Raw genomic sequence first — 12,584 nt, 5'->3', positions numbered from 1 at the left:
CACACTCAAGGGGCGCACTTGGTGAACACCAAAGCTCCACTGAAGCAAATCCTGATCCATGGGGGTGTCTCCAGCACAGCAGCTCTTTGGCTGTAGTTGCAGCTGGTCCTCACAGATGATTGGCCTGGGGGTCAATTCCTCCCAGTGATGCCAACAGCAACCAAGACTCAACTACAATAGGACAGTGCACACAGCCCACACAGGGGAGCACCTAGAGGGCCCAGCTCAGGTGACTGGGGAGGCTGAGCCACTGGACCCTACAGGACACCTACTACACAAAGCCACTCGACAAATTCCAGGAGACATAGCAGCTCTACCTAATACATAGAAACAAACACCAGGAAGCAGCCAAAATGTGGAGGCAAAGAAACATGTCACAAAGAAAGAAACAAAAGAAATCTCTAGAAGAGGAACTAAATGAAATAGATCCAAGCAAGCTAACAGATACAGAGTTCAGAATTTTGTTTAGAAGGATGCTCAGCCATATTAGTAAGAGTATTACGAAAATAACAGAAAATTGATGACATAATAAAGTACCAATTTGAAATGAGGCTACACGAACTGAAATGACGAATAATTTACAGGGAATCAACAGTAGAGTAGAAGACATTGAGAATTAAATCAGCAATTTGGAACATGAAGAAACAAAAAACACCCAACCAGAAGAGCAAAAAGAAAAAAGAATCCAGAAATATGAAGACAGCATAAGGAGCCTCTGGGACAACTTCAAGAGGCCCAACATTCGTATTATTGGGGTGCCAGAAGGAGAGGAAAGACAGCAAGAAATTGAAAACCTATTTGAAAAAATAATGACAGAAAACTTCCCCTACCTGGGGAAAGAAATAGACTTACAAGTCCAGGAAGCACAGAGGGTCCCAAACAAGAGGAACCCAAAGAGGCCCACTGCAAGACACATCATAATTAAAATGCCAAAGGTTAAAGACAAAGAGAGAATCTTAAAAGCAGCAAAAGAAAAGCAATTAGTTACCTACAAGGGAGCACCCATAGGACTGTCAGCTGATTTCTCAACAGAAACTTTGCAGGCGACAAGGGAGTGGCAAGAAATATTCAAAGTGATGAAAAACATGGAACTCCAACCAAGATTACTCTACTGAGCAAAGCTATCATTTAGAATTGAAGGTCAGATAAAGAGCTTCTCAAACAAGGAAAAGCTAAAGGAGTTCATCACCACCAGATCAGCACCACAGGAAGGAAATGTTGAAGGGTTTTCTTTAAGAAGAAGCTAATGAACAAAAGAATCTGATGAACTAAATAGATCCAGAGACACTGACGCATGCAACAGATGATCATATTTCAGAGGAAAGAGGGAAGGAGGTTGGAGGGTGGGAAGAGATTAACTAAAGAAGTTATATGCATATAAGCATAACCCATGGATGCAGTCAATAATGGGGTGAAGGCCTGGAGAGGGGGTGGGAGCAACATGGAGGGGGTCAATTGGGAGGGGAAAATGGGATACCTGTAATACTTTCAACAATAAAGTTTAAAAAAAAATTTCAAAACAGGAAAAATAAATAAGTAAATAAATGTGCAATACAGTATTATTAACTACAGTCACCATACTGTACATTACATCTCCAGGAATTATTTGTTTTATAACTAGAAGTTTGTATTTTTTTACCATCTTCAGCCATTTCATGCACACACACCCCTTCCTCTGGCAACCACCAATCTGTTCTATGAACTTGGGTTTGTGTGTGTGTGTGTGTGTGTGTGTCTGTGTCTGTGTGTGTGTGTGTGGTTTAGTTTTAGTGTTAGGTTTCACGTATAAGTGAGATCATTTGATATTTGTCTTTCTCTGTCAGACTCATTTCACTTAGCTTAATGCCTTCAAGTTCATCGATATTGCTGCAAATGGCAGGACTTCCTTCTTTTTAATGCCTGAATAATAGTCCACTGTATACATACCACATTTTCTTTGTCCATTCATCTGTTTTAGGTTGTTTCCATGTTCTGACTATTGTAAATAATGCAGCAATGAACATGGGGGTGCAGTTCACATACATTTCCAATGCAGAGCAATTTAGTTTCATCTCAGCTTTTGAGACCTAAGAACCACAACCCCAAAGGCACAGGATGGCAGTGGAATTCTGTTATTAAGCAAAATATGTTTTCCATGTAGCTTATTAGAAAATTACAGCAGTCAGAGGAGAGAGAAGAGGAGGACTGGGTTAAAAAAAGGTGAAGGGATTAAGAAAAAAAAAAAGCACCTTAGACAGACAAGAGTATGGTGAATCCCGGAGGGAAAGGGAAGAGGGAAGAGAGTGTAAAGGAGGGATAATGGTGATGGAAGGAGACCTGCCTTGGGGTGGGGAACACACACTACAACTACAGATGATGTGTTATAGAACTGTACCCCTGAAACCTATATAATTTATTAACCAATATCACCCCCAATTAATTCAATTTTTAAAATTTATACATGTTTGTACATAAAAGTTATGATAAATAAGAAGGTTTTTAAAACCATCATTGATCAGGCTGAGAATAGTTATTATTTAGTCTCATTCTCCCACTTTTTTTTTTCTCATAGCTTAGAGTTACTCATTTATTCTTTAATAAATATTTATGGGCATTCTCCTACTCTGGATATCATGCTTTATCTTGTGCATTCCAAGTGCCTAAGTCTCCCTCATACCAGCCTACTTCTCTCAATTAAATCAAAACCCTCCTTAAATGCTCCTGCACACTAAAAGTAAGTTGCTAGAGCCAAGACGCAGCAACTCCTCTGAGGAGAAACATGTAGAAGATTTATGAATTAGCAAAACAAAGAACAGCAGAAGGAAATTCATCTCATCTCTCCAGGGAATGATTATCTGTACCTCCTACCTCACGTGGATACTATATCAGACTTAAGTGTTGCTGCTTAGTGGCTTGAACAACAGTAATCTCTTCTGCTCAAGAGTCTACAGTTTGGGCAGGACACCCTGTCTCTGCTCATGCCATGTAAACTGGGGTGGTGCGACTCGAGCAGGAGGACGCCTTTCAAGATGATTCACTCACATGGCTAGTTGGGGCTGCTTCTTGGCTGGGGGTGCAGCCGGGGCTTGAGCCCAGAGGCCTGGGTTCCTCTCCACACTACGCATGCCACAGGCTGCTTCGACTGCCTTACAGTATGATTGCTGAGTGTCCAAAGCAAGCATCTCAAGAGAACCATACGGAAGTGCATGACATTTTCATTATCTAGCTTTAGAAGTCATGTAGCATCACCTCTGCTGAACTCTCTCAGTTGAGGCAGTTGCAAAGGTCTAACCAGGTTCAAGGGGGAGAAGACATAGACTTACCCATAATGGGTGTGGCAAGGTGCTGGAAGAGTATAAGAAAAGGAGATATTGTCGCAGTCATCTTTGGAAAATACAGTCAGCCATGGATGCCTGATTGTTGGGGTGCTGTCTGTTGTGTCTCCTGGGATCAGAGCTATAATCCGTCTGTTCTCAGCAAAGCACCTCTTGGAGCCTGCGGCAGAGTGATGGCCAGCTGCCCAGCTGGGTTGTCAGTTATGTTGGCATGAATTCTATACCAGCTAAATCTTCCTGGTGACTTTGAAAAGGTTTTCAGAGCAACCTTTAAGTGTGGTTGAAGCTTGTAACAATATCCTACTCATCCAGAGGTTCTGATTCCGCTCTATGATGGGACCCAAGAGTCTGAATTTTACCAAGGACCTCAAGCATTTCTGAGGCAGGACATCTGCCTGCTGCGAGACCGGGCTGCGCCCCGTAGGTAGTAACGGAGGCGCTCTAATGCCACGGTGCGGCCAGGGCGTGCTCACGGCGGGAGGACTGCTGCTCCGAGCCTGCCCTTTCCCTTCCTTTTCTCCATTTTATTTTGTTGTAGGATCCTCCTAGTGGAGCATAACCCTCAAAAACTTCTCAACCGGAGTAACTGCCAAGGTCGCCTTAACCCCGCTGAGGTTCCTGCCTTGGCCTTGCCTTTCCTCTGTTTCTCCTGTCTCTGGCTTTCGTGTAACATCCACTTCGGAGGTAGTAGATAAATTCCATTCTGCCACAAATTAACATGCAGCAGCAGGTTCTAAATCTGCTGCTAGTATTTTTTTCTTGTTTTTATTGTGGTAAAATACACATAGCATAAAATTTACCATTTGTAAGTGTTCAGTTCAGGGTATTAAGCACATTCGCATTGCCGTGCAACCATCACTGTCACCATCTCCAGAGTTCTTTTCATCCCGTCAAACTGAAATTCTGTAACCATTAAACAGTAACTCCCCACTCCCTGACCCCTAGGCCCTGGCAACCACCATTCTGCCTCTGTCTCTATGACTTTCACTACACTACGCAGCTCATATAAGTGGAATCATACAGTATTTTTTTGTATGATTTGCTTATTTCACTTAGCACAGTGTCCTCAAGATTCCTTTCTGTTGTACATACGTCAGAGTTTCCCCTCATTTTATTTTATTTATTGTTTGTTTGTTTAAAATATTACAGATGTCCCTTTTTCTCCCCTCCTTCATTTTAAAGAATGAATAATATCCCCTTGTATGTATATACCACATTTTGCTTATCCATCGTGGACAATGGGCCGCTTCCACATTTTAGTTATTTTGAATAATGCTGCTATGAACATGGGTATCTAAATATCTGCTCGAGGCTCTGCTTTCAATTTTTTTGACGATCTACCCAAAAGAAGAATTGCTGAATCATATGATAATTCTATTTTTAATTCTTTGAGGAAGTGCCATGTTATTTTCCACAGTACCGTGGCTGTACTATTATACCCACCAACATTGCACAGGGTTCCAATTTCTTCACATATTCACCAACTCTTATTTTCTGTTTTGTTTTGTGTGTTGTTGTTTTTTCATAATAGCCATCCTAATGGGTGTGAGGTAGTATCTCATTGTAGTTTTTTTATGTATCAGTGTAATTTTGATTTGCATTTCTCTGATGATCAGAAATGCTGGGCATCTTTTCATGGGCTTACTGGCATGTGTATATCTTCTTTGGAGAATTATCTGTTCAAGTCCTTTGCCCATTTTTGAATCAGAATGTTTATTTTTGTTGTTGTTGTTGAGTTTTAGGAGTTTTCTACATATTCTTTATAGAAAATATAGATATAGATTTTTATCTCTTATCTTATATACGTTTGACAAATATTTTCTCCCATTTTGTGGGTTCCTTCTTTTTTGCCAATGTAATTCTTGTCTGGCAAAAAAGATAGGTCCCTACTCAGTCATCTTCTTGGCATCCTCCCTGTTCCTAGTATTTTATCTCTACTTCACTTTGATGTTCCATGCAGGACCAAGATTTTGTTTGTTATGCGGTGTGTGTTTTTAATCCACCCTGCTTCTTAAACTAGTTTAGTTTCTCCTTTACCATGTGTAAAGCTAAGCCATTGGCTGAATCACATTTTCCTTCATTTTCTGTCATTTATCTATAGTTCATGTGTTGATTACAAAGTCAAAACTCTTCATAAAACTGAACCCACTTTTACATTACTTTCTGTGTTCTTTCCTTTAAAGCCTAAGTAATATTTTTGAATTATGAGGAGATAAACAGCATTTGATTTATGCTTATAGTTAGCTTAAGAAGCCTAATGAGGCCAAAGTGTGTAAAGGAAAGATAAGAATTTCCTGTAGGGGAAAATTCCAAGTATCAACAAAGAATATAAAGTTCTTTTTCATATAGTATTCCCTAAATTTTCAAAAAATAAAGAGATTTTTAATGTAACATAACCAAGGCCTTTTTGTTTGGTTGGTTGTTTTGTTTGTTTTGACTCATGGAACAGGTCACAAAATATTCACATGTCAACCACCTCACTTCAGAGTCTTTGATTGGTCTTAGTTTTGAAGCTAAAGCTATTTTTTTACTTTTCACTGGAGTTTTCCAACGCCAAAAACCCTGATATCTAGAATTTGAGTGTTCCTTTTTTATTTCTTTGGGGTGGGGGGGCTGAAGACTAAGACCCATTGCATTTTACCTTCACTTCAATTCAGACGATGATACAGTCCCTGTACAGTAGAAGACCTCCATGTGTCTTTCTCTTTCTCTGTTTATTATCAAACTCTGCTCATTACTATGGGGAAATCCACACTTTGGGTTCCCAGAATCCACAACCATCATCAAACGTTTGTAAGAAGAAAAGATCAGTAAACACAGAACTGCCAACTAATGCCCATCATGACTCTCATACCCAACCTTACTGTCAGTATCCTTCCATTCCTTTTTTCTCTGGACCCAAATCCCTTGATAGATACCCATGGCCCAGATTCCATGGGTATGTGGCCGTGGTCCTGCCTGGACTCACTAGATCTCTCGGGATTTTTAGCCCTGCCCTCCTCCCTCTACTGCCCAGAGCCCCAGCCTCCAGACCCAGGTCTCTGTTTCCTGAAGCAGACAGAAGTAGCTGGACTGTTTGAATTTTTAATCTGGATGAAGTTTATACCCTAAAAAGTAAATGTCAGAAGACAAAAAGTAAATATCAGAAGAAAACAGCAAGAAGAATGAAAAAAGAGTTCTTTTCAGTAGACAGAAAATTCAGACAAAAAATTCTTGCTGGAAAGAGGAGAATTCCTTTCAACAAACTTCAGAGTACAGGACATGTTTACAAAGACACACAGACACTTTGGAATGATGCATATAAGTTTAATCATTTCCCTATAGTTTACACTGATAAATATTTTGTATTCAAATGCCAAAGTTAGTAATTTCATGGTTGATTTACTTTTTATTAAGAATATCAGAGTTATTATGGTCTTGATAGTTTCGATTACTTTGATTTTCTTCAGATGGATGTTTCTTCTATAATTCTTAAATGGAAAGTGCATGTTTTCTCATGTATTAAAGTCCCCAGATTGAAATTAAGAAGAGTAATCAGGCAGAAAAACCTGAATTCTTTGAACAGTAACAACAACAAAAAAGTAAGGGGAGAGTGAATGAACAAGGGTTGGGGGAGAGAGGAGAAGAGAGGCAGAGAGGGAGGGAGACGATATAGAAAGAGGAGACGGTGTGAGTGGAATAGGTTACACAGAGTTTGATTGGGGAGATGTTGAGTTTGAGATGCCATGACCCTCAAGCGGAGCTATTTAGCTGGCATCTGTATGAGCTCAAAAAAGCAGTCTGGGGTGGAGATACAGATTTAGAAACCATCAGCCTAGAGCTGATAGTTGCAACAGAGGATGAGATTGCCCAGGGGAGAGTGGAGAGCGTGGAGAGCAAAGCTGACAGTCAAGCCCAGTGTGGCATCAATATTTAGGGACTGGCAAAGGAGGAGCAGCCCAGAAAGAAACCCAAGGCCAACAATACCCTTGCCAACTGTTTGGGTTTAAGCAGATCACTTGGCCTTTCTGAGCCTCAGGTTCCTCACTTCTATAGTGGAGATAAGGCTTTCCTACTACTTATTAAATTTTAAGGTTTAAAAGAAACAATATGCTGGTATAGGAACAGGGTTTGTCCACTACAACGTGTAATACACATAAGCATCAGTAATTTCTCAGGTCCAAAAGCTCACTCACCTTAAGATGGTCATGTACTCTGTGAACGGGGAAAGGAACTATGTTCCATAATGTCATTTCTTACAACAGAGCATTGCAAAAGCTTCAGCAAGCACTGACCTTATGCATTTGCCAAAAGGGGAAAGAAGACAATAACACAGCCACATATGTAACCAGAAATATGTTCAGCGTGTGAAATAAAAATAATTAACAAGTCTTATCTTCAGGAAGCAGTGAAACCTGGTAGCATGGTGAATTTTGCCTACAAAGTAATCTGTTAGGTATGTCCTTTGTTGGTTTCAAGAATTTTTGGCTCGTGGGAGGGAAGAAAATTAAATTGTGAAAGATGTCAGACTCAGGGCTGATTGTCTGCATCTGGAGGAGAATCTAGGCTGTTTCTCCCCTCAGAAAGTCACAACCCTTAGAGGAGGCCCGGAGGCAGAATCATAAGCCTTGGAGCTGGGGGAACATGAGCACGTGGGTGACCATGGATTTCAGCAGACACCAAGCAGTGCAGCATCTGCCCTCAAAGCCACATAGCACATAGTAGAAACTTATGGATGAGCAATGACACTTATAAGTCACTCAGGGGCATGCCCTTGCCTTCGGATATAAGCCTCCATACAGGACTATGCAATGCAGAAAAATAAGAGCAGGCACCCAGCAATCCTGATTCCCTTGGAGTCTTTTCTCCCGTCTTCTCTCCTCCCCCAGATGCAGAGCCTTCAAATTTTATTCTTCTCTCTCCTTCCTCTTCAGGGCATCTGATGAAAAACATTTCCCTGGGGTCCTCCCTGCCCTGCACACCATGTCTTCCAAACCAGCACCAGGGAGCAAACTCTAGACTGGTAAGCAGTATATTTAAAATCCTAATCTGATGTATTTGCCTTTGGACAACTTCAACTAAGTCCAAATGTTCCCAAAGACATTGGGGTGAGGGCTAAACCCCGGGAGATGTTGGCAGGGAGACTGGTCTTACAGTTGTATGACCTACAATTGTTGACCTCATTGCTCATTTTTTTTGTTTTTCTTGACTGAAATAAAATAGACAGGTGTTCATCTGAGACGCAGAGGCTGATGGATCTCTTGTTTTAACTTACAAGTACAGAAACCAAGACACTTTCCCCTCAATAATTAGTCCTTTATGTCCTTTAGCCCCTATATCAGCATTTTCCCAGTCTGCCTCCTTACAGTGCATGTGGAATCTTTTCAGTCCGGCCTATAACAACCCAGGAAAGGCTGGTGGAGGGAGCGCTTCCTGTTCTGGGTGTCCAGGGTCAGTTATGACTATCAAGTTACTTACATTTCAAATCAAACTGGTCTTGGGATGGCTGCTGGGCAGCTGGCTCCTGACCAAAGAAAAGATGCAGAGTGGGCTGCTACCTCCTGGCCTAAATGAAAGTGATGTTGAGTTGAATTCTGAAGATGAAGACACATTAGAGAACTCTAGACTTAACTTATAGGAAGATAAAGAAGATGGGACCATTACAAAAACAGAGATCTCAGATTTCCCTGCAGATGGACCAAACACTGAAGCAGAGGGAAATGTAAATGCATATAAAGAGTGTCCTTCTGGAATTCCCTTACATGTGTGGAATAAATTTCAAGAACTGCATAAAAAAAAAACACTCTGAGCAGAAAATCTCAACTTCAAGATTCAGAAGGAAAAAAGGAAAATGCTCCAGAGAAGGTGAGTAGAAGAATGAAGGAGAATCCCATAGTGAACAGTCCTCAATGGAACCCAGTGGAAGGAACTTACTCAGTATGTGGGAGCCAATGACAGGTTTGAACTCTCTGTTAAAAAGAAAAACATTGAGAAGTCGGGCTTTGAAAAGAGCATAGACCAGGCTGTGGACGAGTGGAATATTGAGAAGGCTGAGGAACTCAGCAACCAGCTAGCTACCCAAGAGCTTGGTGTAAAAGTTGCCAAAGCGATTGCCCTGCCATAACTTTGTAAAAGCCAAAAAGGAAGCTGAAAATTCACAGGTTGCTCAAAAAAAAGAAGAAACTTGCATGAGGGTTTGAAGGAAAAAAGAGATGGGAAACCAAACGCAACATGGGATACCTGTAACTTGCCAGAGTTCTTCAAGACTTTGTGTCTTTCATTATTATTATTTTTCAATCCTCACCCAAGGACTTTTTCCCCAATGTTTTTCAGAGAGAGTGGAAGGAAGAGAGAGAGAGAGAAACATCGATGTGAGAGACACATCAATTGGTTCCTCCTGGATCGAGCCTGCAACCAAGGTACGTGCCCTCAACTGAATCAAACCCAAGACCCTTCAGTCTGACAGCCGATGCTCTAACCACTGAGCAAAACCAGCCAAGAAAAGACACTGTGTCTTTTCTTTTTCTTTTTTTTATTTATCTTTATTGTTGAAAATATTACAGGTGTCCCATTTCCCCCCACAATTGACTCCCTCCACCTCGCTCCCACCCCCTCCCCAGGCCTTCACCCCATCATTGTCTGTGTGCATGGGTTATGCATATATGCATATAACTTCTTTGGTTAATCTCTTCCCACCCTCCATCCCCCCTTCCCTCTTCCCTCTGAAATACGACCGTCTGTTACATGCGTCAATGTCTCTGGATATATTTAGTTCATCAGATTCTTTTGTTCATTAGCTTTTTGTTAAAGAAGGCCCTTCAACATTTCCTGTAGTGCTGGTTTGGTGAGGACGAACTCCTTTAGCTTTTCCTTGTTTGAGAAGCTCTTTATCTGACCTTCAATTCTAAATGATAGCTTTGCTCAGTAGAGTAATCTTGGTTGGAGTTCCATGTTTTTCATCACTTTGAATATTTCTTGCCACTCCCTTCTGGCCTGCAAAGTTTCTGTTGAGAAATCAGCTGACAGTCCTATGGGTGCTCCCTTGTAGGTAACTAATTGCTTTTCTCTTGCTGCTTTTAAGATTCTCTCTTTGTCTTTAACCTTTAGCATTTTAATGATGATGTGTCTTGCAGTGGGCCTCTTTGGGTTCCTCTTGTTTGGGACCCTCTGTGCTTCCTGGACTTGTAAGTCTATTTCTTTCCCCAGGTAGGGGAAGTTTTCTGTCATTATTTTTTCAAATAGGTTTTCAATTTCTTGCTGTCTTTCCTCTCCTTCTGGCACCCCAATAATACGAATGTTGGGCCTCTTGAAGTTGTCCCAGAGGCTCCTTATGCTGTCTTCATATTTCTGGATTCTTTTTTCTTTTTGCTCTTCTGGCTGGGTGTTTTTTGTTTCTTCATGTTCCAAATTGCTGATTTGATTCTCACTGTCTTCTGCTCTACTGTTGATTCCCTGTAAATTATTCTTCATTTCAGTTCATGTAGCATTGATTTTCTCAGTTATTTTCATCATACTCTTACTAATATCCTTGAGCATCCTTATAACCATTATTCTGAACTCTATATCTTTTAGCTTGCTTGGATCTATTTCATTTAGTTCCTTTTCTAGAGATTTCTTCTGTTCTTTCCTTTGTGGCATGTTTCTTTGCCTCCACATTTTGGCTGCTTCCTGGTGTTTGTTTCTATGTATTAGTTAGAGCTGCTATGTCTCCTGGAATTTGTAGAGTGGCTTTGTGTAGCAGGTGCCCTGTAAGGTACAGTGGCTCAGCCTCCCCAGTCACCTGAGCTGGGCCTTCTAGGTGCTCCCCTGTGTGGGCTGTGTGCTCTGTCTTGTTGTAGTTGAGCCTTGGTTGTTGTTGGCCTCACTGGGAGGTATTGACCCCCAGGCCAATCATCTGTGAGGACCAGCTGCAACTGCAGCCAGAGAGCTGCTGCGTTAGAGACACCCCTATGGAGCAGGATTTACTTCAGTGGAGCTTTGGTGTTCACCAAGTGCGCCCCTTGAGTGTGTCACTCGTGGATGTGGTAGGGTTGTAATCCAGCGTGGTCAAGTCTGAGCACCAGGTGCACTGTCTCTGGGGCCTCCTGGGAGGTGCAAAGTCAGCCTGTGCCAGTGCCTTGCCCAGGGCCACCCAGCATGAGCTACACAGCAAACCGTAGTTGGCTGCTACTTGTGCTGGGCTTGGAGGTGCCCAGGAGAGGCCCAGCTATGAGCCAATGCAGCTGCCGCTAGTGCCAGGCCTGGGGCCGCTTATCAAGCCGTATGGGGCCCACTGCTGCTTGTTTGAGAGATTTTAGGAGAGTCCTAAGCATGAGGCTTGAGAGGCCACTTGCCTAGAAAAGCCTCTGGAAATGGCCTGGATGAGCTGCAGGTGGGGAGGGGCGGGGCCTCCGGGAAACACGGGGCGGGGCCAAAGGTGAGAGTCAGGTGCTGGCGATTCAAACATGGCGCCTTCCTGCCGGATGTGTGGGGAGGACTCGCCACAGGAGCCATGGCCTCCGCCAGCCCTTCTGCCTGGGAGGAAGCCGCCCTCCGCCTCTCGCCCGGATCTCAGGCAGGTTAGTTCCCCCCCGAGTGTCCCGGGTCCTTTCAGGCTGCTGCCCGGCGCTGGGCTCAGAGGGAGCGTCCGAGTGAGTCCGTGCCGGGCCCTTTAGAGGAGCTGCTGGGGCTCCCGCAGCCTCCGGGACCCTCAGGGACAGTCCCCGCTGGGTTCACAGCCCGGAGTTGTGGGGACGTCTCTTCTTGGTCTTGGAGCCCTGGGTTGGGGGCCTGCTGTGGGGCTGGGACCCGTCACTCCTTTGGGAAACCCCCACCGCCGAGATTCCCTCCTGGGTTTTAATCGTAGCACCGGGTGTGGGCCCGAGGCCGAGTCTCTGTGATTCGCCCGCGTCTCCGCCCCTCCTCCCGGTCTCGATGCTCCTTCAGCTCCCTGGCTGTGGGGCTTCTGTTCAGCCGGATCTCAGGAGGCTCTGAGTGATGGTGGTTCTGGATTTTAGTTGTGATTTTGATGTGGTTGCGGGAGGCGGCGGGTGCAGCTGTTACCTACGCCACCAGCTTGTTTCCTCCTCCTGTGTCTTGTTTTGAGTTTTTGCTTGAGTATTCAATCACTCAATTGACTGAAACAATATTCCTGCCTGTGTTAAATGTGTCAGGAAATTGATAGAAGTAGAAAAAATAAGTATAAAATTTGGAGATTGATTATCAATCTTTTTCTAAAGAGTTCATCCTACTGAAGTGAATGGGATGGAGTGTTCTGTTATTTGTTCAAGGAATCGAAGCACACATACAGGA

General features: G+C 43.0%; 1 pseudogene across 1 annotated transcript; it reads left to right on the top strand.

Annotated features, from left to right (window-relative positions):
• Window positions 1-8,832: 8,832 nt before the first annotated feature.
• LOC308563002 (protein FAM204A pseudogene) lies at window positions 8,833-9,499 on the top strand (annotated as a pseudogene). The gene has a single exon. The product of its transcript is annotated as a protein FAM204A pseudogene (transcript).
• The last annotated feature ends 3,085 nt before the right edge of the window (window positions 9,500-12,584 follow it).

The sequence above is a fragment of the Miniopterus schreibersii genome (assembly GCF_964146895.1).
Source record: "Miniopterus schreibersii genome assembly, chromosome: 1".
Classification (NCBI taxonomy): domain Eukaryota; kingdom Metazoa; phylum Chordata; class Mammalia; order Chiroptera; family Miniopteridae; genus Miniopterus; species Miniopterus schreibersii.
This window is presented reverse-complemented; position numbering and strand designations above follow the sequence as displayed.